The 27,426-nt window shown below is 40.4% G+C and overlaps 1 pseudogene; it reads right to left on the reverse strand.

Annotated features, from left to right (window-relative positions):
* The window catches only part of LOC124230558 (riboflavin kinase-like), a 34,015-nt pseudogene extending 16,337 nt beyond the window's left edge, over positions 1-17,678 (reverse strand).
* Between the last annotated feature and the right edge of the window lie 9,748 nt (positions 17,679-27,426).

Consider the following 27,426-nt stretch of genomic DNA (forward strand, 5'->3'; position numbering starts at 1 on the left):
CTGCTATCTGCATACTTCACCTTGCATATTTCATCTTGAAAAAAGAGAGATAAAGAATGCCCTTATCCCAGCCCTCTGAACAAAAGTCTTGAGATTCGCTCTGATAGGACCATCTTAGATCATTGTTTGCTCCGGACCCAGTCAACATATCCAGGGAAAGAAATGTTCTGATTGGCTCTTCCTAAGGCCTGGGTTTCCAACCTGAAGGCAGATGATTGAAGTCAAATTCACCAGAGACCACGAAGTTTTTCCAATGCCAAGGGCTGTTGGGAAGAGGAAAAGGAAAATAAATATGGGAGCAGCAACTAGCAGTACACACAACACATTTTCTCTCTTGCAGTGTATTATCACATCGTTCTCACATTGTGTCTCAGCTATTCAAAGCCTCAAATTGTTACCCCTGCTAAATACTCTTTTATTAAAAGCAACAAATGCTACTTATTTGAATTAACTGTATATACCAACAAGTATAAAGAGTTTTTTTAGGTAAATAAAAATGTAAAGAGACAAGAAAGCAAAAGAAGTTATAAAGCTACCATTTATCCACCAGTAACTAGAAACAGCTTCTATTTGAAATCTCAGTACCACCTGCTTTGCATCTGCTCGACCAACTGAGAAATACAGGTCTGGCAGAGAGAGAAAATCCATTTTAAGTAGATTTGTGACAATACAGGGCAAGAAGGTCTTGAAATCCACCAAGGGCTTTAATCTATAAGACTGACAGCACAGAGCATGCCAGAAGCCAGGGAAAGAAGAGTTTGCAAAAAGCATTCAAGAGACAGCCCGAACTATAAGGTTCTGGTGACAAACCAGAGCCAGCCAGGCAGAGCCACATACCACCATCTTTCCCTTCTGATGTAAGGAAAGGCGAGAGAGGAAAGGGCTGAGTTGCTCCCGGAGGGTTTTTGTTCTGTCCTTTGAGATTCCAACTTTCCAAATCAGGGGAGAATTCTAAAACCCATTGTCTAATTTCAAAAGTTGGGTCTGAAAAACATGACAAGCTCTTTCTTTTTGTTACCTAATTCTCAGCTGTAAACCAAAGCTTCTCAAGTGTGCACGCTTCATAAAAGGCAAGGGGACTTCATTGAATTTCGCCTGCCGCTTCTAAGTGGATTGCTAGGGTATACCAGGATTAATTAGTTTCGTGTTGTTAATTCAATTCAAAGGTTGCTGATAAACTAAAACCATCAAACTCCATTAGGAGAAACAAAAACTTCTTAATTATGACAGCATCTTTGGGGTTGTGGATAAGTTTTATCAGTATGCTAAAGTTCCATCCTGGGTTTTCAGGATTTGCAATGGACCCACTGCAGTGGACCAGAGAGACCTCAGTGATTAAAGCATTTCACCAAATTTTTGACTTTTCAAATTTGGTATCTTAAAAAAAGAAAAAATTGAACCTTGGTTTCAATGGCTTTTTCCACCATGTCTTTTAATGTAAAATTCTATTTTTTGGTAAACTACCCCGGGAGAATTATTGCAGGCTTTTCACACACATACATGTAAAATGTACAAGGTTGCTGATGTGGATTTTGCCCACCTCCCTGCCTCCAACCCTTTATTGTATGGCACAGTCATAGTCATTGTACTATGTACAATGTTGTACTATGTACAATATTGTACTATGTGTGGGGAAAAAGTCTTTTATTACCTCCATATTTTATTTTGTGTTGAGAATGTTGAAAATCTGATTACCTACATGGTCTTACAGATAACTGCTTCTCTCAACCTTATTCCCAACTAAACCTCCCCTTTCTATGAAAGCACGTTTGGGAGCGTGCTGGCACGTGGGAGTGCACACACTCACTGGCTCACCATTTGGTCTGGATGCACATGTATATTGCAGCGCGGGATCTAGCCAGCTGTCTTTGCAGCTTGCCATACTGGGTCCTTTTAACATCTTTCCCTGTTTAGTGCAAGGGACTTCTCTGCATCTGGGACACTCCCCCAAGTATGTGCACATATGGACACAGACAGGCGTAGATGTGGACACACATGCACACATGTACACACTTACACTAATTCCTCCTCACCCCTGAGCTCTCAGTGTACCCCTCGCCTCGCCTAGGACATCGTCCTTGATTCCCAGGACTGGGGTGGCTGTCACTCCTATGTGCCTCCTCAGCACCTATGTTTAGCACTAACGTTGCAATTGACACATTGTAATAGCCTGTAAATGCATAGGTAACTCTCACTAGAAATTAAATTCCTGAATAACAGGGACTGTACTTTATTCACGTTTGTATCACCGAACATCAGCGTTTTTTGAATAAATGACTGAAGGCTGTAATGATTGCAAAATTACCTGCAGAAACCCTGCTCGTGTATATGGTTCCATTCTAGGTCATTCCATTAAGGGTCTCCTTTTCTTCTCCTACCTACCAGCCTGGTATCTCTGCGGACTGATTAACTCCTGGCAACTCCTTTAGCAGAGACTTCTAGCTGCTTCCCAGTGTTCACTCTCGCCTTTTCCTTTGTAAAAGAATACTTGAGTTTTAGCAGGGAATACTGATATGGAGTGGAGTTGAGGGGATATTTCCCATTCTCCAGCTAAACTGGCCATTTGAGTAAGTATGGTCATTAAAATGTAAAAGAAAATACTATCTGGGGCCTCTGGAAAGTATTCTTAAAAGAAAAAATATATGTCCTCCTTTAATCCTTCCTCTCTCTTGCTGCTTAAAATGTGGAAGCGATGGCTGGTTCTCTAGCAGCCATCTTGGACCATGAGGAAATATGCTAAGGATAGAAGGAATCTGTGCCCCTGGGAGTTTTCTAGAGTGACCGCACCAGCCACACCAGACTACAACTTACTGCCAGACTTCTTTTATATGAGAAAAATAAATAAATCTCAGTAAAGTCACTTATTTCAGGCATTTTTGATATGACAGCTAGACCTAATCCTAAATACTACAACCAGTACAACTAGAGACTTTCTGTATCTATGCACAGGTCTTAGGGGCTACGCCTGGTCCTTGCCCTGGGGAAGCCCTAGAGAAAGAGAGGAATCAATGTCTAGTCTGGTTAGGAATTTTTCCATATAGCTGTAGACTCACCATTCCCCAGGGCTATGTATGCATCCTCAGTAAAACTCTAAATTAGCCAAAATTTATTTTCCACGCTTCTAGTTTTTCTTTTTTCAGCAAATGTGGTTGCAAGTGTCTCAAAGACTTCCCAGAAAATATATTTGTGGTTTTTCCTGAGACTTAAAACTTTAAACCGGCATTTCTCAAAGAGTAGTCCCAGATCGTCGTCAATGTCTCTTGGGATTATTATCGTTAACGTGGAGTTCTGGCCTTAAACTCAACACGCTTGGTCACAACCTCCTAAAGTGGAGCCTCTGTGTTTTATAAGCTCTGCAGGGGGTTGTGAGGCACAAAAGTCTGACAACCGTTGCCTTCAAACAGACACTAGAGGCAATCTTTGCTACCTCTCAAAACAGATCTTTGAGGCCCTTTCTTCCTCTACGGACACCCAGGCCACCTCACATCCATCTTGCCAAAATTAAAGCTTCCGAAATTCTACTGCCTTGCTGCCCGAAGTATGGACCATGGACCAGTGGCATCAGCATCCCTTGTTAGAAATGCCAATTTCAGGCCTCACTCCAGATCTGCCAGTCAGAATCTTCATTTGAACAAGATCTCCAGGTGCTTCCTAAGCAACTTAGTGTTTGGGAGATGCCGAGCTCCATGCAGCTCTGTGCCTTCTCTTGAAATACATCATAGCCCTCTTCCCTTCCCAGCACTTGGCCACAGGAGGCTGCAACTTACACTGTCCACAAACCTGCTGCTGCTGAGGGTGGTGGTAGAATCCTTTACTGAGTACTACAGACAAAACGGTAGGAAGATGTCTGTGACGGTAATTGTATATGTCAACTTGGCTGGGCTATGGTCCCCAGATATTTGGTCAAACACTTATCCAGATGTTGCTGGGAAGGTACTTTTAAGCTGAGATTAACATTTAATGTGGGTGGACCTCGTCCAATGAGTTGAAGACCTTAAGAGAAAAAGATTGACCTACCAAGGAAGAGAGAATTCTGCCAGCTGACTATCTCTAGCCTGCCACTCTGCTCTGCAAAATTTGGATTTGCCAGCCTCCACAATTGCATGAGCCAACTCCTCAAAATAAATCTCCCTCTCTCTATATATAATATATTTATATATGTATATATGTAATATATAATATACATTTATATTTAATATAAATATATTTAATATTTATAAATATTATAAATAATATAAATAGATTTAAATATATATATATGCACACACACATACATATCCTATTAGTCTATGTCTCTGGAGAACCCTAATACAATTTATTTGTATTATATATTCAATATATTAATCACTATATTGACAAATACAACATATTTGTCACAAATTCATTGCAAATCTCCTTTAGAGTGATTCGTCCATCTCATCAGATTCTTCCATTTTTCTCTGTCACCTATGGAATCAATCCACGACTCCTTAGTGTGATATTTAGCATCTCCAAGGTCTCGTGCCCGACACTGCACTTTTCTGCCTCATCAGGCTTCTCTGTTTTCCAGACTAGCTTTCTTGTCTCTACTCATTCCTTCTCTACCTTGGCCTCCTACTGAAATCATTCTCATCTTTGATGCTTTGCTCGTAAGAGCCATCTTCACTTACAGAATAAAAACACACAAATGTTTGTTGAATATTGTGGCATAAAACCTTCCCCCTTCTCAGGTTTTCTCACCAGTTACAATTAATCATTGTTCCCTGAAAGACCTTTGAACAATTATTTCATTATGAAATATATTATAGTTGGTTACGTGTATCTTCTGTCTCTCACTAAACTTTAAGCTCCTTGAGGGCAGGACATATGTTTTTACTACACATCTTATTTGCTTACATGTGTTCTTTTCAGTGTCTGTTCAGTAATATTTACTGAATGAATAAAAAAGTATATGTGTGATACATATATTTTATTATTGACATTATTGGAATATTCTGAATACTAAGTGGAGAAGGGGATTATATTTGTTTCTATTTTTTTTTTTTAACTTTGTAACATAGAAAACTGCAAAATAAGAAGACAGATTCCATGGGGCTGGCCTGGTGGCACAGTGATTAAGTTCACACGTTCTGTTTCTCAGCAGCCCGGGGTTTGCCAGCTCAGATCCCGGGTGCAGACATGGCACTGCTTGGCAAGCCATGCTGTGGTAGTCGTCCCACGGATAAAGTAGAGGAAGATGGGCACGGATGTTAGCTCAGGGCCAGTCTTCCTCAGCCAAAAGAGGAGGATTGGCAGTAGTTAGCTCAGGGATGACCTTCCTCAAAAAACAAAACAAAAAATCAAACAAAAAAAAGAAGACAAATTCTCCACTCTCAGAGATTATTATTTTATGGAATACCTGAAATAGTAGTCCCCTTCCTTTATTCTCTGTCGCTATATCCTGCTTTAGTTTTCTTTGTAGCTCGTTTCACTATCTGGATTTTATGTATGTATGATTTTATTTATCACTTATCTTCTTCCTCTAGGACACGAGCTTCGTGAGCGCACGGAGTTTGTGAGTGCTTAATGAGTATGTATTGAATGAGTTCATTTATCTGTGAGTGTGAATGTGTGGTCAAAGCAGGAGTGCCTAGCCACTGAAAGTAACACAAACATGTACCTACTTAAGATGAAAGGAGCTGAATACACCGCCTTGCTGTCGAACAGGGAAAAGTCAGTCTTGTTGATTTGGTTTTATCTTGAGTTACACAGCAGGCTGGCCTAGGCTAAAGGTTCTCCAAACTAATTTTTAGCAGCAGAGCCCCTTTTTGGAAATGAAATGTTGTGCAAAACCATAGCTGCCCAGTTGCAGGTCTGTGTCCACCCAGGGGAAGGGTGACTTTTTCTAACTTGCACGAAGGCTCCGTATGGACTAGAGGTAGCCCTGCATGGAACACTAACACATAAGACAGATGAAAACTGTATCGCTCTGATTCAGGCAGGGATGAGGAACCCCCTCCTCTGGGCTTCCTTCCACCTTATCACTCCCCTGTGGTCCCTAAGGCATCTTTGTGGAAACAGGAGTTCGTGAAAAGCACTTTGAAAACCACACAATTCGGGGCATCTGGGGAGACTTCCAGATCCAAGCATCATTAATCAGGTGGAACTTTCAGTCTAAAACAACTGAGGCCTAGGAGGTGTGAGGTTTTGATAGAAGATGATGTGGGGCTGATTTCATAGAGAAGCAGGACGAGGGAGCCTGACAGTATCTGTAAGCACTTAGATGATAATGGAACCAGGGGCAATAAGCGGCCTGGATTTTCAGATTGAATCAAGCTGGGCAAACCTAATTGCTTTTTTTTCTTTTTTTAAAGGGAGTGGGAATTGCATGATTAATAAAAGAGAGAGAGAAAATGAAGATGTAACATAACCCAATTTTGGCAAAGCGCTTAACACAGTATCTAATAAAGTCTTACTTGCAAAATGAATTCAAATTGGATTGGATTTGGACTCCAGCATTCCATACTGGCTAAAAGCTGAGGGTTGGTGACACAGAAGCCAAGGATAAAGGCGATGTCTCGCGTTACGGAGGTGTCTGGTAGCCCTGCCCCAGGAGTTAATGAAGCTCTAGCATTAGTTAACAGCTTCATTAATGATCTACACGATGAGACAAAAGAGGATCTTAATGAATGTTACCGAAGAAAGTGTGGGGAGATGCTGTGAATTCCAATTTCAACCAAGAGGTTTGCAACAAGAAAAGAAACATGCAGAAACAACTGGGAGGACACATCTTAGAAGCTGATATTTAGGGAAAATGGCTTGCAAGATTTTGAAGAAATGTATTTCTTAAGTATAAAATAACATTCTTTGAGATTTGAGTACAACAGACATTTAACCCAACCATGAAGTTAAGTGCTAGCCTACAGGCCTGGGAGAATCCTCTCCCTCACCAAAACAAGATACATAACTAAGTCACTGCAGGGCATTGTAAAGTAGCAGCTAGCGAAAAGTCTTTTTTCTTCTTCTTAATTTTCCTTTTTCTCTCAGAGTGTTAGCAGGAGAACTCTGACATGGGATGATTACAAGGAATAATAGAAAGAGGTGAGATTTTTTAAAAAGGAAAGGGGGAGGTGAGATCAGCAGATAGAGACAGTATTCGTAAATCTCCCCACCCCGACCCCACCCAGACAAGGATTTCAGGGGTCTCTTGAGTTTTATAATACTAACGGGAAAAAAATCTAGTAACTCACATGATCTCAAAATCCACTACTTCTCTTCCACCATCCTCTACCTCCCCTCTCCCGAACCATACAAAGAGAAAAAGCCAACAATACTCTGTGGTTAAAAGTCATTAATTTAAACTTTTTTGGGGTCATTTCTATGTAACAATGAAAGCAGAGTCCTTAACCTTAGAAAGCACACATTCTAGTGGGGAAACAGCCAAAAACATTAATATTTAAAGAAACAAGTGCTCGAATTGAACGTGGGATAGTAACATGGGTGAATTCAAGGGAAGTAGTATCTGAATTGTGACTTGAAGACTTCATAGGTATGTACCAGGCTGCCAGTCAGACAAAAGAATGGGGCGGTGGGGTGTGGTAAGGCATATCAAGACTAGCAAGAGATGAGATCAAAATGATGCAAGGCACCAAATCATGACGAACCTCAGAAGCTGCTCAAAGGAGTTTCAATTTTATCTTATCCATGTTGGGAAATTATTGGAGAATTCTGAGTCAGAGGATGACACGGTTAGATATGTATGTTAGTAAGATCATTCTGGCATCCAGAGTATTGTAACAGGCTCCTAAGAGTTTCCCTCTTCTGTCTTTATCTTCCTACAGCCCAGTCTCAACACAGCAGCCAGACTCATCCTGTTAAAATGTAACTCAGGTCATGACATCTGCTCAAAATCTCCAAAGGCTTCTCATCCCAGAGAAGTGAAAAGTCCAGGTCCTTGCTATGACCGAGGAGATTCGACACGATCTCACTCCCATTAGCTCTCTTGCTTCTTCTGCTACTGCTTTTCCTTCTTGTCTTCTCTATTCTCCTCCAACAACTGGAAAATACCAGGCATAGGTCTACCTCAGGGGCTTTGTACCTACTCTTCCCTCTCAATTGCACGTGTCCCCAAGACAACTGCATGGTTCACAACTTGGTTCTCTCAAGACCCTGCCCAAATACCACATTTGCAGAAAAACCATCCCTAACCATCCCATCTGAAATTTCACCTCCCTCTCCCCAACTCTCATACACACCCTTCCTTGCTTTGTTTATCTTATTGACACATCACTTTCTAATATACTATATAACGTACCTATGTATTTTATTGTTTCTCTCCTCCCGTTAGAGGGTAAGATCCATGAGAGCAGGAATTTTTGTTTGTTTTGTTAACTCCTAAGACCCTGGTGCCCAGAACAGTTCCTGCACATACTAGATCCTCAGTGAATATTTATTGAATGGATGAACGAACTGATGAAAGATGGAGTAAAGGAGACTACAGGGAGACCAATCCCATAGGATTGCAAACAGGAGGCCACTGTGTTTGTGAAGAAGCTCTAAACAAGGGCAATAGCAGTAGGGGGTAGAAAAGTAAAATGGGTACCAGAGATGCTTGGGATGCAGAATCAACAGAAATTGAATTACTATGGAGATTAAGAAGCTGGGAAGCATTCAGGAAGAATGACTGCCAGGTTTCTGCTGAGGCAACCAGGTGGATGGTGACTGTATTTGCCCTGATAGGGAACATGGTACAGCAGGAAAGAGAGAAAGGGAGAAGATGATGGATTCAGGTTTTGACATACTGAGTTTGAAATGTCTGATGGAAATTTGCCTGGATCTAACAGTTGACTGTTAGATGTTCGTGTCTGGAAAACAGACTATGAAGTACCAGTCTTTGTTTTCCTCCAGGGTCTTCTCTATGTAGACGAAATGCCAAACGAAGCCACTCTGGCTCCCAGTAGCCAGCTCTGAGTTGCAGAAAGTAGCAAAGCCACCGGAGTACCAGACAGGAGGTCCAAGTGGTGAAGGGCAGTGAAAGCAGTTGAGACGGCAAAGCCCATGAGTATCAGGTGCAAAGAGCCCTGGGCTACCCTCAGTCATTCATTCAACAAGCTTAGGGGGCACGGTGAGGAGCAGCTCTGCCATGCACCAGGTACTCAGGTAGCCAGTGACAATGCCCAGAGGATTACGACCTAGTTTCTGCCCTGGGAACTCAACAGTTCAGTCATGGGACTCTGGAATATGGCTCTGGGGGTTTCACTCGTGTTGACAGGCGCTAAAGGAAACTTGGTCCACATGATGAGAGAAACTTCTAAGTAGAGATATTTCTAAGAATATTGCTTCAGTCTTATGAGAGAACTAATAAGTGCTACCACCATCCTCTGAGTCAACTAAGAATAAGTTGAACAAATTCCAAGAAACAGATTCACAAGGGTGATATACATACACGTATATACATTCACATAATAACCACCGAGTTAAGGAGTTTCGTCCTGAAGGCACATGAAAAACCATCCTACTTTTGTACAGCTCATTTTTTTCTGATGTATCAACATTTTCATCCAAGACACAAAATAAATATGCTATAAGAAAGGCTACTTTGACACTATGATTCCAGGCAAAGATATGCCCACTAATTTACTCAACACAGCAGTTTCTAGAAAGCATCATATGGAATGAGTTTATATCATATTCTATATTTCGATAAAGCCCATTTTTCTTTGCATTCATACACCAAGCAAGAGGGATAAACAGGTGGCATTTTTCTATGACTTTCCACTGTGGTCTGCATGTGCATTCTATCTATGTGTTTTGAAGTTCTATCACGTTTAGCTTGATTTTGCCCTAAAGCTTCATATGTGTTATAGCTCTATTTTTACATGCTGTTTGAGAACATGACGACCACAGCTCCAGAAAGCTGCCTGCCTGGAAGCTGATCACCTGACTTCCATTACCTTCCAAAGAATGACTCCCTGGCACCCCTCCATCTATCTTCTCTCTTCCTTGATGAGTAACTTCATTACAATAAACCTTCACTACGTTACAGGTTTTAAATAAACGATGTTTATTTACTTTCATTTGTTGTTTATTAGTTATAGAAATTTGTTTCTGTTGCTCAGTCGAACATATTTTTCTGCCTTTGAATATTGTTTGGGTGTTTTGTGTGGGGTGGAATACATCACAACTTTTCCCAATTAAAATTAATGGAAAAAATGTTTTTATTTAATGGCTTTTCACTTAGTGGCAAGGTGTTCAGAAACAAATTAAAATCATTAAATGAAGGACAGGCGTTTCTGGTTTATCATTCTAGTGTTTCTTTTTTGCAAATATAAGCAAATCAACATTTCCGATTCAATAAAATAATATTAACAACCTGGTCTTTTTTTCGTTTGTTTTGGTTTGGTTTCTGTTTGTTTGTTTTCAGGAAAATTGCCACTTGATTCCTCCCCATGGCGCCTCTTTCTGTAGGTAGTTAGGTCTCACTTGAAAACTCCTGCTTACCTGCCCTTGAGGTCCCACCTCTCAATCGTTTTTCCCTCACCGGGGAATCCAAACAGCAAGGCAGCAATAACAGGACTAACCATGCCCTTCTGGATCATCAGCAGATTCAATTTTCTCCAGGAAGTCCAGCCCCCAGCTAAGCTGAGTGACAGGAAAGTCATGCCAAGACGGGAGCCCAGACTCTCTAGAATGCTTGAGCATTTAATGACTGACAGCGGGAGTCCAGCTGTATGAAGGCAAGTGCCAGAGAGAGAGACACACAGAAGAAAGTTCTGCTGCATGGGGCGGGGGTGGAGGGTGAGGAGAATCATTTAGAAGGGAACGCGTATGGATACACACACAGGTGCATGTGCGCGCGCACACAGATGCAGACCGTACACAAGAAATCACTAACGGGATCAAAGAGATCGAGAAACCCCGTGTCCTCCATTCCGTCTCTTCTGTCCTAATTAATGCACGGTGCTCACAGATGTTTGCCAGGGCAGAATCTCAGTGTCAAGGCCCCTGAGACCGTATGAAATTAAGTTGATCTGCCTTATTTCTAGATGAATTTTCAAAGTTTTTTTTTTTCATCTCATTCGATCTCTAAACCAAATCACTTGAGTTCTAAACCCATTAAAAAAAAAGTCGGTAAATTTCCTCAAATCCCAAAAGGGTGCATAATAGCTCCGATGTATGAGTTTTGCAAACAAGCTTTTTTTTTTTACATGGAATTCGACTCTTATTCAAACAGTTCTGAGACAAGACATATGACATTCTCTTAAACTTGATCAGGGGTGACATGAGGGCTAGTTGGGTTTTCTTTTGAATTCCAACATGACAGTCACAGAAAAACAAAACACAAACCAGTGTTAATAAAGGACAGATCCTCTCACAGCTCATCTTGCCTGGAAATTACTATTAATAGCAAAGAAATAAATTCTATAATAGAGAAAACTGCACTATCAGTGGTGGCATTAATGTAGTTTATGCTTGACTAAAATCTAACTAAAGTGCTTGTCAATAATATAGATATTTCAAAATCATTAAAATCACTAAAAACAGCTAATGAAAAGAGTCTCTATTTTTTCCAACTTTGTAATATGGAGAATTTCAAACATACCGAATAATTAAGTCTAATGAATTTCAATTTAACTACCACCTAGATTCAATAGTTATTTATTTTCTTACAGATTTGCTTTATTTATAAATACATGTGTCTATACACATAGTTTCTTTCTTTCTCAATCATTTGAAAGTAAATTGCAGATGACAGAACACTTTACCTGTAAATACTTCAGTATGCAGCTCCTAAAACTGAAGACATTCTCCTACAGAAACATAATTCTGCCATCTTACCTACGAAAATTAGCAATAATTCCATAATGTCATTTATCATCCAGTGCACATTTACTTTCCCTATCATGCGCAAAATATCTTTTAAAGCTGTTTTTTAAACAAGGATATAACCAAGGTTGCCGCAGTGCATTTGTTCTGTCCCTTTAGTCCTTTATTCTAGAACAGTTCCCCCACCTTTACATTTTTCTCATGACACTGACTTTTTGAAGAGACCTGACCATCTCTTTGATAGGTTGTTCACATTCTAGATTTGACCTATTGCTTCCTCAGCATTGTTTAACTTGTTTCTCCATTCCCTTCACTTACTGTAAACTGGAAGTTAGGTCTAAATATTGATTAGGTTCTGGTTAAATATTTGGGGCAAGAATACTTATAAGAGATGCTGGATCTTCAGATTCCATCACTGTGGAGACACGTAAAGTTAGGTTGTCCCAGTATTAATGATACTATGTTTGTCATCCTTGCCACATCTCCTGATGATTAAGGTATGTTCTCCCTTGACAACTAGCAATTAACCTGGGGGTTGATTCTTTGGCATCATGTGAATATCCCATAACTCAACAACCTCTCACCTAATGGTTTTCTCATCTCCTCTTGTCTAAATGAAGAGTTTCACTGGAGGCTGCAGAATGGGGATTTTCTGATCCCATCATTCTTCTACATCTAGCTGAGAGGGTTTTTTTTTTTTAAGAAGAACTTTTCCTCAACAACCAGAGATGAACCATAGTTCTTCTTAAAAAGGATACAGTAAATCCTTTATTTTTATTGTTCTGCTTTGTTTTATTTTTAATCACTACACTTAGAATAAAGAGTTGATGTAATAACCACTCCCAATATTGTCAAATGACTCTCTTGGTATGAATTCATGGTTTTTATTTAGTCAATGTTTTAAATTTAACACAATGATTATTCTTTTGATGCTCAAATTGCCACAAATTAGGGGCACCGGAAGCCCCCTCAGGTGGGCTCCTGAGTCCTCTGACATGCCCCTGTTAATCTCTGAGTGTTTGTCTTCGAGTTCTAGGTACCCCATGTTCGTATTGTCCCCTTCCAAATTTGGAATTAGCCCTTTCTCTCCCTTTGAGTGGGGAATGGTATTTAGAAAACTAGATCCAGCATTAGACGTGCTCATTGCTGCTGGGGTATTATTGTTTCCAAACCCTTTAGAGATTTAGAAATCACAAATTTCTTTTGATATTTTTCACTTCAAATTTAAATTACAGGATTTTTCTTAATGTATTTGATTTTCTATTTATGTTTGAACACCTTGGTTTCTAATAGCATTAACATTTTTATTTTTTTATTCAGCAATATACATAAAATGATTTCAAATCTATAACACCAATGTTACTACTAACAAAGTCACTGAATAAAGTTTAAATTTCTCTGTGGCTGTTTTTAATAATATGTCCCACTAATGAACAGTTAGAGCACCGTGCTCAAAAGTCACTTGGCATAAGTCTTTTTCTGAATGATGTCATCATTCTGATATAGAACCAGATTGATTTCTTTCCATTTGTTTCCATTTCGGGGCTTGTCTTTTTTTAATCCTTTGAATTAATTGTGTCTTTTGAAAATTAAAATATCCATATAATCAAAACTCAAAACTATATTAAAAAATTATACTCAAAGGACTCTGGTTTTCATCGCCCCAATCCGTAAGGGTAGCCATTTTTATTAAAACTGACTTATCCTTCCAGTGTTTCTTATCTTATAACTAAGCAAATAGCCACATACATTTTTATCTAATCTCCTTTCTTACCAAAGGTAGCATACTGCTATATACTCAAATCTGGACTATGTTGTTTTTCACTCTATAGTATACCCTGGAGACCAGCACAGTAAGAATGTAGAGTTCTTTCCCATTCTTTTTTGCAGCTACATAGTACTCCATTGTGTGATAGTACTACAATTGATTCAGTCAGTCTCATAATGATGGTTCCTATTTTTCAAGCAGAGGAAAATCTCACCCTATGCTAACATGTAAAATATACACCAATATTTATAACTTCCCTTTCTGATATATATCATCCATACTATTTGGATTTTTATAGATGAATAGTCTTTTTGATTAGACTCTAAGTTCCTTAAACATGAAAACTGTCTTACATCTAGTATCGTAACAGAGCTGATGCTGCTGTGTATCTGATAAATAACAAGTCATATTTATTGACCACTTCTGTGTTCTAGGTAGTATCCTAAGAACTTGTTTATGCATATTATGCTTATTAACTCATTTAATTCCAAAAACAACCCGCAGATGTGGACACTATTACTATCTTCATGTAACAGCCGAGGTAAGGTGTGGTCTGCTCATGTGACATAACTTACAGGGCCAGGGTATAAACCCAGGTCACCTGGGTCCGGAACTTGCAGTCTTAATCCCAAGAGGATATGGCTTTATTAAATGTTCCCTTTACCTAGAACCCCCCCCTGCTTCAAGCACAACGCTTGACATGGTCCATATTCATCCAAGTAGATTTGGTTGAATTGGGGTTGGAGGACCTAGAAGCCTGCCTGCCTGGCCTCCGGTTGATCCTCTCTCTGAGCCTACATAGCTCAGCTTCCCCTTCTCTCCGCCCACACTTCCTGGCAAGTGGTCAGCAATTAGGGTTAGTCAGCTCATGACCAACCTTCTCCCACCCCGTTTCAGGGAGATAAGTAGGCCCCCTCCTTCTTTGCCTTAATGGCACCATGCCCCTCTCCTCAACTGCTCAGTGTTAACTGTAGTTTAATTTGAGCTCTGATTATAACTTATCAGGGGCTTTCTTCCCACCTTCCAAATGGTCCAGACTTAACTGTAGTAGACATTGTTGCTGCCCAGAGGCTCAAATGAAGCAGGCCCTTATCCAACTTTGAAATCAGGGAAATATGGTTACTTTCTGGAACTAACACTTTACAGTAAACATAAAAGAGATAGGTGGACCCACTTAAAAGTATTCCCCACTGAGAAAAAAGACTGTTGATCAGAAGAGGAGTCAGTAAGTCATAGCACCAAAGGAAAAGGAAGTTGATAATGAGAATGCCCACTCAGGAAAGAAGGTGATCGGAAGAAAGGACTCGTCCTGTCTGGACCAGGTGGCAGATGTGTCCCCATGGAGGAGATAAATGAGGCTCAGGCCTTGAGCCATCTGATCCCATCCCATGCTCAAGCAGTGTCATTCTGATTATTACTTGGCATCAGTATTGGCCAGTCATTGTTGCTTAATGCTCCACAACCAGCAATGAAGCTTTCAACCACAAACATTTGTTTCTTGCTCATAGATCTTTGGGTTGGCTGTGGTTGCTCTATTTCAGTCTTCAGGTTGGGTTAAGATCTGTTCTGGGTGTCTCTCATTCCAGGACTCAGGATGGAGGACCATGGCTTCTTGGGCATGCTCTTCTCATTACTCAGGGCAGGAGAACACGTGAAGCCAAATCACATGTGCACATTTAAAGCTCAAAACTGGATGTTTTGTACAGTGTTCCCCTTGTATTCCACTGGCCATGTCAGGTCACAGGGCCAAGCCCAAAGTCATGGGGGCAGGTAAGTATATTCTGTCCTCAGTCAATCATGGTAAAAGTGGGAAGAATTGTGAACAAATAATGCAAAAAACCACAGCATTGCATGTAGCATTTGCACAGGAAGAGACTGGGCTGTCCTATTCTTTGATCTTATATTTCTTAGAGTAAATTAAGAATTTGGCCTCCTGGTCTCTGCAAACCTCATTAATATGAGTCTTCTCCAGAAATGAATGCATTTTCCATGGACTAACTAGTCAGGTTTCTATTAAAGGTATTTGCCAAGAACTGTGCAGGATGACCCATGCAAATAAGTCTATAGTCCCTAGACAATAATGTTCAAAGTTTGGTCAATTAGATATTTATTTTGGTGCACAGTATTCAATATTCACACAGAGTTCAGATACATTTTACCTACTTCTCACGCCCCATCACTTCATCCACGATCTTTAAGGGGTGAGCTCACATACATCTTATATCCAGCCGGAGAGCAAAGCTAATACTTGATAGACTAGGAAGAGCACTGGACTTTGATTCAGTCTTGATTTGTGCTGAGTCTACCAATTGTCAGCATGTGATTCTGAACTAGTCATTTAATTTCCATGATCCCCATTTTCCTTAATGGTAAAACGGAGGTGATAAATACTCCCTTACTTACCACACACATTGTGAGACTCTAAGTCAAAGAAGATCAACTATAAATAGAAGAAATAGAAATAGAGGAAACTGTTATTGAGGACACTTCCTTTATCACTCATTCTGCTCTACCACTTCTGCTGGCCCTGTCTCCCAGCCACCTGTATCCCTCACCCCATGCACACACTGTTCAACTCTAAGAGTTATCCGGACCAAATTGTAGGGCACTCAGTATGCTCAAGCCACGAAATCGGTCCATGAATCATCTTTGTATGCGCAGCTTGCTCCTGGTGGATGGCAGCTGTGCACCACTAATGGCCTCACAAGCATCAGAGCTGCTCTAGTGCAGCAATTATTTGCATTAATCAAAGGCTTCAAGCAAATCTCCCATTTTTGGCTGAATAGTAAAAGTGTACATTCATGCTGTGGCCAAATGAGAGATGTCACAGGAAAAGGGATGCTTCGGGCATGTGTTGCTACTGTGGTATTCAGCTTCTAACCAATCTCCCACTCAGAGAGGGTCAACTTTGCTGGAGAATGTTATCTGCATACAAGTTAACTTAACAAAAGAGGGTGTGGTGGTTTAAGTGTATAGACATACTTGCTAGTTAATCGATATCTGAATGGGTTGAATACCGCCATTGTATCCATTCCAATTTCAGTGGGCTCTCTAAGTGTGGAAATGAGAGCTAATCAACGTGGATAGACACTTGTTTGAATAGTTCCAGGTGGCATTTTAAATGAATCATTCTCAGCCTTGCATTTGAGGCTGATGCCACATGCAGACAGTGGCATGGACCCCAGGCATGTGGAGCCACTTTCATCCTGAAGGACTGGATGGGGTCCATTTTCCAGAACCCCATCAGTTCCCCAAAGGAGTATCCCAGATCACATTGCTTTTTGCCCCACATAAGTCCTTTCTCTCATCCTCAGGAGAATTAGTAGAAAGAAGACATCGAAATACCAAGACTCAGAGGGTGCACCTTATCAAACCGGAGCAGACTTGGAAATCTGAAAGATACTACGAAAGAGGGCATTGGGAGCTTAAGAAGACTCCTGTCAAGCCCACTGGATTTCTCTGAAGTCAAACTAAATCTAAACTCCTTTGAACCGTCCAACCCAGATACAAAAGAAAAGGGAGACTGAAAATTTCTCAGTCATGTGTGGTGACTTGTTCTCTGTATGCTGTAGGAGTATTAGAGTAATGAGAAGGAAATTCTGCAGGAGTCCAATGCTAGGAAGCCCACTACACGGAGGCAATCTTCATTGAGGAGCACCGTGGGTGAGCTGCAGGGAAGAGAGACTCAGCCAAGCTTGAAGAATTCCTCTCCTCCGGAGACCTCTGCCTGCACACCCTGAGTTCTCTAGCCTATCTGTAGTCAACTCAGGTTAGTGCTTTAACATTTCACCATGTATTTTTTTCCTAAAATAATAAGAACTTACATTTTAATGAAAGGATCATTATCATATTCAAGCATCCTCTCTCCCACAGGACTTTATTCTTTGCATATTTATGATTCTGCTGGGCTAAAGCTGAAAGAAATTTACAAATGAACAAAGGAAAGGAAGATGTTGACTCCTGAAAAGACTGTCACAAAATGCTGTTTGTAAGGATTATTTGTTGTTTGTACCGTCCACATCCACTCATCCTTCGTACTCCCATGTTCCTCTAGAGAATCACCTTCTACTCGACTCTCAATGCTTCTGTTAGAATTGGCGACATTCTTGGCTCCAAAGGAAGGCATGCGATTCAGCCATGTCCATGGAAAGCATCATATTCCCCTGGGTCATAATGATAAGTTTGTACATGGGTATGCAACCCAACCGAGCCAATAAGTCTTAGTTCAAACTGCTGGGGAAGAAAAAAATTCTCTTTTGCCTCGGATTTGAATGTGGGAGGATGTATCCTGACACTGTGGGCAGCCCTTTTGCCACTGCACGGAGCCTACAAGGAAGCCACCAGGAAGGAGATCAGAAATTAAGAGAGGCCTGGGTCCGCGCTAAGCCCCAGACTTTGTGATTGCGTGAATCACTAAGTTCTGTCTTTTCATTTAAGCCCATTTGGGCAGGACTTTTTGCGAGTCCCCACTTGAATACAGCAAGCCAAAGAGATTCTAAAATGTGTTGCATATTTCACCCTCCAATGCCTAACTTACCCTTTCCACGCCTAACTTAGCATTGTACCCTTTCCGTGGAAAGGGTTCTGGTCAGGAACGAGAAGACCTGCTTTCTGGTTCTATCTGTGAGAAAGTGGTGAAGCCACTAAGTCAGCGTAGACGCCTGAGGATTTTCATCTAGCAAATGAGGGGTCCAAACTTGTGGACTTCCATAATTCCACCCTAATACTTACCCAACAATCCTGACTGAGAGGACATCTGAGAAATAATCAGAAAGAAAAAAATATGTTTTCTACTCAGTAGGGCACTTACTCAAATGGCCAAATATTTCATGTTCTTTAATTATCTCTATCATAGACCCTAAGCCTGATTCATAGCAAAGAGCACAGTTTAAAAAAATAAATCAAAGAAACATGCACTTTAATATATTGTACTTCTTCACCTGATATCGAGGTCTTCTGTGGGAATCAGATTAAGCTATTTTCCAATTTTCAAACCAGGCCAGCTGGGCAAAGCTACGCCATCTTTGATAAATGAGAAGGAAAGCCTCATTAAAGAGAGCGTCCACACTTTCCTTTTTTTTGTCAAGAATCTCTGTAAGCTGCAGTTAACGATTGGAACAGTCTGCAGGCTGCAGTTAACGATCCACGTGGTGTTTGTGTCTCTGCTGAACTTGTTTATTTGCATTTAAAAGAGATTTTGGGGTAGATGTAAATACTTTGATGGGATTTGTGGCAGAGACAAAGGTTGGTTAACATTTTGATCCAGTGGGTAGAAAACTGAAAAGCCATCATTAAATTGGTAACCAATGGTACTGAAGTTAGCTTTTGAAACCACTGAAAGGATGTTTGGAGCATGAGGGATCAAAACAGAAGATATAACTGAAAGCGAGAAGGGTGGGAACACTGGTGTTGTTTTCGGAATTTGAATGCTTTTATTTTGTAATCACAAAATAAGAAGCAAAAGCACTTTATGGACCTATCAATCAATATATGCCTGAAGGTAAAAAATTGAAATAGTATTGGCCACAATGTGGACAATTTGGACTAGAGACACAAGAATGCTATACCGATCAGACTGCCTGCCTTCAGGAGGATGGCCTGAAACAAAACAGAATAAGCTTGGAATCATTTTATCAGCTCAGAGATACCACAACACAAAACCTCTTCTATCTCAGGTGATTCAGATGCTCACAGAGCTCCTGGCCACTTCCCTAGGAAAGACGGACCTGTGGACTTTCTGGGGAAGAGATAAAGCACAGTCAAGGGGAAAGGTCTAGATGCAGTCACATGAGTTCAGACAGATTCTGACTGTGAGATCCTTGAGTCTTGAGTATTGAGCCTCATTATCCTCATTTATACAAGTGAGTAGAATAGCACTTATCTCACAGTTTTTGTAAAACTTTCTCCCTGATTCCACCAAGCTGGGATCAATGCTTCTCATTTATGCTTCCTTAAAACTGAACGTATATTCCTTTAACATCCCATACCAGGTGCCATGAGTGTTGTCTGTACGGTTTTCTGTCTCTGTCAAGACACTAAAGGCTCATTAGAGACGTATTTGCATTCACTGATTGCTATTGGTTGAATATCTACTAAGTGACAGGCAGTCTCTTGGGTACTCAGAATTCATCAGTGAATAAGAAAGACAGAGTGCCTGCCCTCAGAGGGCTTATAGTCTGGTAGTAGCAGGAGAGGTTCGGGCAGAACACAGACTATTACAACACAATCTCGCTTTCTGAGACAAGGAGAAACCAGGAACTTGAGAAATAGAAGGCATCCCAGATCCTCAATTATTTGTTAAAGGAATGATTAAATGAATAAGTGAGTAGATGAATAAATGAATGAATGAATCACTGTTTATTTCATCCCCTTTGGAGGCATCAAGAACTCTTTAAGTATTACAGGTGTGGAAATGGAAGATTAGGGAGGTTAAGTGACTTATCAAAATCTTTTATTTGGCTGATGACTACTTTGCATGATATTTTCCAGCAGTTTGTTCAAAACGTTTAGAATCATGACAATGCCCCTATTTGAAATTCAGCCTCGGTTTAGAGGAAAAAAACTCTACTTTTCAGATTTATTGGTGTATAGGGTATGAACGTGGAACCCTTGATCTATCAAACAACGTTCCTATTGGGAATCAGATGGCACACAGGGTAGACTGCCTACTGCACAATATTGGTTCCTCCTTTTGATTTTTATTTAAACTTGCTTCAAAGCTTCAAATTCTTCGGTAACTTCTAGGAGTGATAATTGTATCTCTCAGGAGGTATATCTAATGTTTAAAAAAGAATCGTTGACTTCTAAAACAATGAAGGAGCTATTTACCCTTGCAGCAGCAGCCAAATCTATTTATCAATAGCCCATCTCTCCTAAATGAGTTCATATAACTACTCATAGGGCCAGGACTACTGATGTTTTGTGTATCTGGGGCCTTTTGAATTAATTTTCCCACTGCTGAGTGGCAATGAAAGACAAGGAAAGACTGTTTGTCTTTAACACTGGAGAGAGCTACAATGGAAAGGACATTCGTCTAGCCTGGGTGTCCCAAAACTGGATCAACTCTCCCAACTGTATCTTTTCATTTTTCTCCCACAAATCACTTAACCTCTCTGGACCCCAGTTTTATCATTTGTAAAATAAGAGAATAAAACTTGAAAATCTCTTAAAAGTCTCATGCAGCTCTGATATTATAGGATTCTAATATTTCCATTTTATCAATATGTTAGATGCAAAATTCAGATGCTTAGACTCAGAGCACTGTTTATCTGGGGATGTGAGGAAGTCAAATTCCTAATGGGGACACCATGACGTGGCTTGAAGGGGCATTGAATACCTTCTCCCCAAATCTCAACCAGCTCTCCATAGGCAGCCGGAAAAAAACAGACAACATAAATAAAAAGAGTATGTTTGGTATGTAAATGTGACTTCAAGAACAAAACCCTCGGCACTTCCCCTCATATGTAGATATGCACATATGTCCTCCTCCAATACATGTACAGCCACAAAAAACAGGGGCCAGGCTTCTATTCCTAAACTCCTCCAATGTAAAATTCTGGAGCCACCAATGCAGATCCCTAAGCTGCAAATCTACAGTAAACGGGAGAGACAAATAAAACAGATCTGATTCCTGTCGCATACATGCGACAATCCTTTAGGTATGATATAGAGTTTGAATCATGAATTTTGAGAAAAAATTTGAGATTTTTTTTCTTTTTCTTTTGTTTTTTTCCCTAAGGAAGATTTGCCCTGAGCTAACATCTGTTGCCAATCTTCCTCTTTTTGCTTGAGGAAGATTCACCCTGAGCTAACATCTGTGCCAATCTTCCTCTATTTTGTATGTGGATCACTACCACAGCATGGCCACTGATGAGTGATGTAGGTCCATGCCTGGGAACTGAACCCAGGCCACTGAAGCAGAGAATGCCAAACTTAACCACTAGGCCACAGGGCCAGCGCCTAGAATACTTATTTTGTCTTTTCACCAGGAGTACATGGTAAATAAGAGAGAAGCAAGAAAAGAGGTATCTATGAGACCAGGAACACATTTTCTTTGTGATGCTGAAGTCATAAATGAAAATGGCACAATGTATAGAAGTAGAGCAGAGAGGGTGAGGGAGCTGATTTGAAGTAAAAACGGATATAACATTAATTAAGTTGTTAACTACCCTAGGCAGATAGCACTGGCTTATTTGGGGAGATTCTGTTTTTATGACGTTGTAATTAACAATGTTGAAGATGAAACATTGGTCATGAGGTTGGACTGGATGATTGTCTTGGTCTTCTTCAAAGGATGTTTTAACAAATAGGCAGACTCTGTGAAAAAGATGCATAAGTAAAAAGCAGGTAAATAAGTTCTGCCATTAAAAAGGATATCAAGAGCCAGTTAAAAACCAATTCAGGGTCATGTGAAATTTCAAAGTATGGGATAATGGCACTCAATAAGAGAACTCTTCAATGAAATTGACCCAGATAGTTGATTGTCATGTAATTCTGAGAAGAGAGAGCTGAAAATTGGTTTCCTTATTACACAGCCCTCCCTAGGACCACTCTTCGGAATTATATCTGCACTGCTTCTGGTGCCAAGGGAGGTTCTGTTCCTTATAAATACTTCACAACTCCTGTCCCTCTAACAAGAAGGCATGAGGTACCTGAAGACTCACTAATAGCTCTCAATCCTTCATTCATTCTGTAAATTTGTACTGAGTTCCTAATAAGCAGACACACTGAATCAGATGCTGACGATGCTGTGGTGAAAATCAGACAAGGTCTTTGCCTTCAAAATTTTGAAACCTAGCTAGTGGGTGGGTAGGTAAGGGTTCATAAACACTAGCAGCCATTTAGAGCCTATAAATACCCACCAGAAGGGATTAGGGGCTTGGTAGTGGAAGCAAAGCTCAGAAGGTCACTGCCATAAAAAATAGTTATCATGGTATGTGACAATGACCATCTTAAGTCTTAAGTTGGATTGCATGATGTATATAACCTTGCATTGGCTCTCTCAACCTTCATTTTACCCTGCTTCTATTTGGATAGTTTAGAAAATGCAAAATGGCATTTCCCAGACTCTCTTGCAGCTAGGACTTTTAGTGTGAATTGTGTTATGCTAACTAGATACACTTGCAAGAGGTTAAGACTGAACTAGCATAGTGAGGCAGTGGTCATCTTCCTGTGCATGTGGCTGGCTGCTGGAAAGCAAGTTCCAACAGGTGAGTGTTTCCAATGGTGGAATTCATTTCACGTAGGCCCACTCCATGGGCATAAGGCAGTTGTCACAGCAGTTTTTTGATGCCTGGATTGTAGCTATAGTGCTTAACCTTCAACAAGCAACCTGATAGAACCCTCCTGAATTCAGCTCTTCTAGCTCATTCCTTGTGTATTAGTCAGGTGTCTCCAGAGAAACAGAATATACATATATATATATATATATATATATTTTATTTTTGTGGGTTTTCTCCTAATGACTCTCTCTCTACGTTCATTCAATCCCCCACCCTTCCTCCCATCTTTTTCTCCTCCCTCCCTCTCCCCTTCCTTTCTGTCTCAAATCACATATATATATATATATAAAATATATAATATATATTATTACAGAGGCTGAGAAGTCCCACGATCTGCCACCAATGGTGTTAGGTCCTGATCTGAGTCTGAAGACCCGAGAATCAGGAGTGCCAATGTCCAAGGTCAGGAGAAGAAGGATGTCTCAATTCAGACAGAGAGAAAATTTGCCCTTCTTCCTCCTTTTTGTTCTGTTTAGGCCCTATACGGTTTGGATGATGCCCACCCACTTTGTGGTGAGGGCCATCTGCTTTACTCAGTCTATGGATTCAAATGCTAATCTCTTCCAGAAACACCCTCACAGACATGTCCAGAAATGTTTTACCAGCTACCTGGCACCCCTTAGCCCATTCAAGTCAACACATAAAACTAACCATCACACCTTTATTTTGTAAAGACCTGTAATTCCACATATTAAGTCCTTTTGTGCTTGAAAGATATACAATGTTTTCTGTTTCCTACAGTTGACCTTGACTTATAAACATGGTGAGACCATTACCACATCCAAATGTTGAGCCTGATGTCTATCCCTAGCACCAGAGAGCAGAATGGACATATTGAGCCCAGCAGAGTAGGAAAGCACGGACATAGGCTGGAAGGGAAGACGGGTAATCTTTCTCATCCAAGTATCCTGGAAAAGTAGGTGAAATACTTACTATATGACTTTGCTGCTTTGGGATTAGAATTCTTATATGCAAATATTTACACCAGACTGGGTTTAAGGGCCTCCCTGCTCTGATTCTATGACTGTGACTGTCATCCAGGTCTAAAAAGCAGAGAATTCATGCTCATAAGTTTAGGATGACTGAGCTAATATCATAGGTCCAAACATTTCATGGCTTTCCCAAGATCACACAGCTACTGAATAGCAGAGTGGGGTGATCTTAAGGTATGTCCATAAATTCTTTGACATACCTCCTTTCATAATGTAGAGCCTAATGCCTCTCTCCACGAATGCGAGGCTAGGCTTAGTGACTCACTTCTCACAGACAGAACGTGGTGGAAGTGATGGTGTGTGACCTCCAAATTTAAGTCACAAAAGATATTATCAACTCTGCTCTGCTTTCTTTCGGATTGCCTGTTTTAAGGATACCAGTGGCTATGTTGTGAGGATGCTCCAGCAGCCTCTAGTGAGGCCCAATGGGAAAAAACTGAGTCCTCCTACCACAACCAGCATCAGCTACCAGTGTAAGAGAGGGAGAAAATCTTCTCCTTGTATCCTTCTAGGTTCTCAGCTGGGGCTCTGTAAGAAAAGACAGATTAACAAGAGAAAAATAGAAGTTTATTAACATGTATATCTCATATATACATGGGAGAAACTCAGAGATGAGTAACTTGAAGAAGTGGTTAGAATGTGGGTATTTATAGCCACTTGAGCTAAAACAAAGGAAAAGATGGTTATGGCTTCTGAGAGAGTTATAGGAAGGTGACCAGGAAAAGTATGGTAAACAAAGATGAGGTTTGCCATGCAGATTTAACTCAGTTATTCTCCATGGATGAGTGTCTTGTAATTAAGACTCATCCTTCTCTTCCTGGTACAGAGAGGGAGACATCCTTAAAAGCGGAAATTTCCTTTATAAATGTCATTTCCCTTAGAAAAGGGGAACTTATGCTCTGTCTTCAGAGCTTCTCCTGTGTCTTCTGTTTCTCAAAATTATCCTCATGCCAGAGAGGCATATTTTGGGGTGGCATATTCTGGTCTCCTATACCAGCCATATGAATGAGCCACCTTGAAAGCAGATTTTCTAGCCTCAGTTAAGACTTCAGGTGACTGCAGGCCTGGCCAACATCTTGGCTGCAGCTCCGTGAAAGAGTCTTGTTACGAGTTGAATTTTATTTCCCCCAAAAGACATGTTGAAGTCCTAAACCCCAGTATGTGTAAATGTGACCTCATTGGGAAATAGGGTCTTTGTAGATGTAATCAGGTTAAGATGATGTCGTAAGGGTGGGCCCTAATCCAATATGACTGGTGTCCTTATAAAAAGGGGAGATCTTGACAGAGACAGAGGCACACAGAGGGAAGACGATATAGAGACACACCAGGAGAAGACAGCCAGGTGACAACAGAGACAGAGATTAGAGCAATGCATCTACAAACTAAGGAGCACCAAAGATTGCAGCCAAACGCCAGAAGATAGAAGAGGCAAGAAAGGACTCTCCCTTATGAGATGGGTTTTAGAGTGAGCATGGCCCTGCCAGCACATTGATTTTGGACTTGTACCCTGTCACAGTGTAGAACTGTGACACAATAAACGTCTGTTGTTTTAAGCCACTCAGTTTGTGGTACTTTGTTGCAGAAGTCCTAGAAAACTAATACAAACCAGAGCCATCCAAATAAGCTTCTCCTGAATTCCTGAACCACGGGTACCGTATTGAGATAATAAATGTTTAGTGTTGTTTTAAGCCACTAAGTTTTGGCCCAATATATTCTGAAGCAATAGTTAACCAATACTCAGAGCTAGACCAGAACTCAAGCCTTCTGACTCCAAGTCCAGTAATCTTTCTACTATATCAAGTTGCTGCTCATTACCTTTGAGAATGAGAAAGGCCATGAATATCTAGCTTAAATAGCTAATAGCGTTTTTGGAGACATCAACAGAACTTTTCACTATGAGGTAGCAAAGTTATCTTCACGGAAGATAGATAGTAGAACTAATCTCACCTGGGTTTGTATTGCCCCTAGGAATTCGACATCCCTGGAGAAGCGGTTTCAAATGAACAGCACTCAGTGATGAAATGCAGAGTAGACACTATGTTACAAAGAATATTATTTATAACTATTCAACTACTCTCCAGACAGAGATAATAGATAGATGGAGAGACAGATGGATGGATAGAAGGAAAGAAGAAAGAGAGAGAGGGAAGGGAGGCAGGAGGGGGGCTGAATGAACACACAGAGTCACTAGCAGAAAACACACAAAAATAAATAATAGATTTCCGTGTGTCAGAAAGGTGGAATTATGGCTCATTATCTTCTATTTTTCAAACCAAACTATTGTAATGTTTTTTGACAGGTTCTTTTCTCTAGCTTATAAATAGATCTTTGTTTTCTCCCTCTCTCTTCCTTTTTTTTTTTTTTTTATTTAATACACCATTTTTCTATCTTCTGGCAGAGGAAAGAAAAGTATGTATTTATATCTTAAATAATTTAAAGTCTCAATATTGTAATTTTAGAGGTCTTCTGTTTAATGTCATCACATTATTGATTGCAACTTGATCTAGATGAGATCATCTCAGAATCTTTGAAGCTTGAAGAAGAAAAGGAAAAAGAGATGTAATGTGTTTTGGTCCATAGTTTCTCCTCTCAGAAGTAAGTAACTGAGTTCTGTGTAGCCCAGCACAGGATCCAAAGTGAACAGAACTGGGGACCAGCCCAGCACATCCATCCCTTGGTAAGTTGCAGGAGTATTGTCTTACATAAAGCTATTTGGAGTCTAAAATCCAATCCCACTAAACATCATCATTTGATTTCCTGTTGTATTATTTTTCCTCTTAGCTGGTATGACAAAAGCCAATGACTTCCCAAACAGGAAAATGTCTCCTTTTTCAAGGACGAGTAACTGTGGAAATTTTTAGCACTTCTTTAACCAACCAACAACTCCATGGGCACTGAGTGGTAGAAGATGTTTTCAATTTCATTCTTTAGGTTGAGGTTGCCATCCAAAGGAGTTACACACGAACAGACCATGCCGAGCTTACATATTCGTGAGATCAACATATCCCCAAAGACACCAATTGCATGAATCCATTCTATTCGGACACAGTTGAAGTTAATATTTTTCTCGTGTTTGCTTGTTTTTTAATCAAAGCACAGCAAACAGCAAATGAAAATGATAATTTTCTCTGGACCCGCCATATTTTCTACAAAGCAACTACTGGCTGTGATTAAGTGAAGACAAAATTACATGCTGCGGTAGTTGAAATACTTCTGGAATTTATTAACTTCAGTATACATGCTAAGGCCAAATGAGCTTCTTTAATTTCCATAATGAAATTGTTTTTGTAAAGTTAAAAATACTGTAATGAGGCCAAAACGGTGTGCTTTCAGGGGGCTCCCATGGTGAAACAAATGAGATTTTAGCTCCTCTAATTGGGCATACTGCAAGCTGGCTCGATGCTGTCCTCAACACAGGATGTTTGTTATCCTAACAAAAAAGAGGTCTACAGCTGTCAGCAGAATGCTATATGGCCTTTCAGAAGCCTAGCTATGGGGAGAAGACTGCAGCTCTCTGGCTGGGACCACCCAAAGGGAAAGATCAAGTAGAGAAGAGCGCTTCTCTTCCCTGATTAAGAAGTTATTCGTAAGGTAATTTGTT

This window comes from Equus quagga, chromosome 19 (assembly GCF_021613505.1).
Source record: "Equus quagga isolate Etosha38 chromosome 19, UCLA_HA_Equagga_1.0, whole genome shotgun sequence".
Classification (NCBI taxonomy): Eukaryota; Metazoa; Chordata; class Mammalia; order Perissodactyla; family Equidae; genus Equus; species Equus quagga.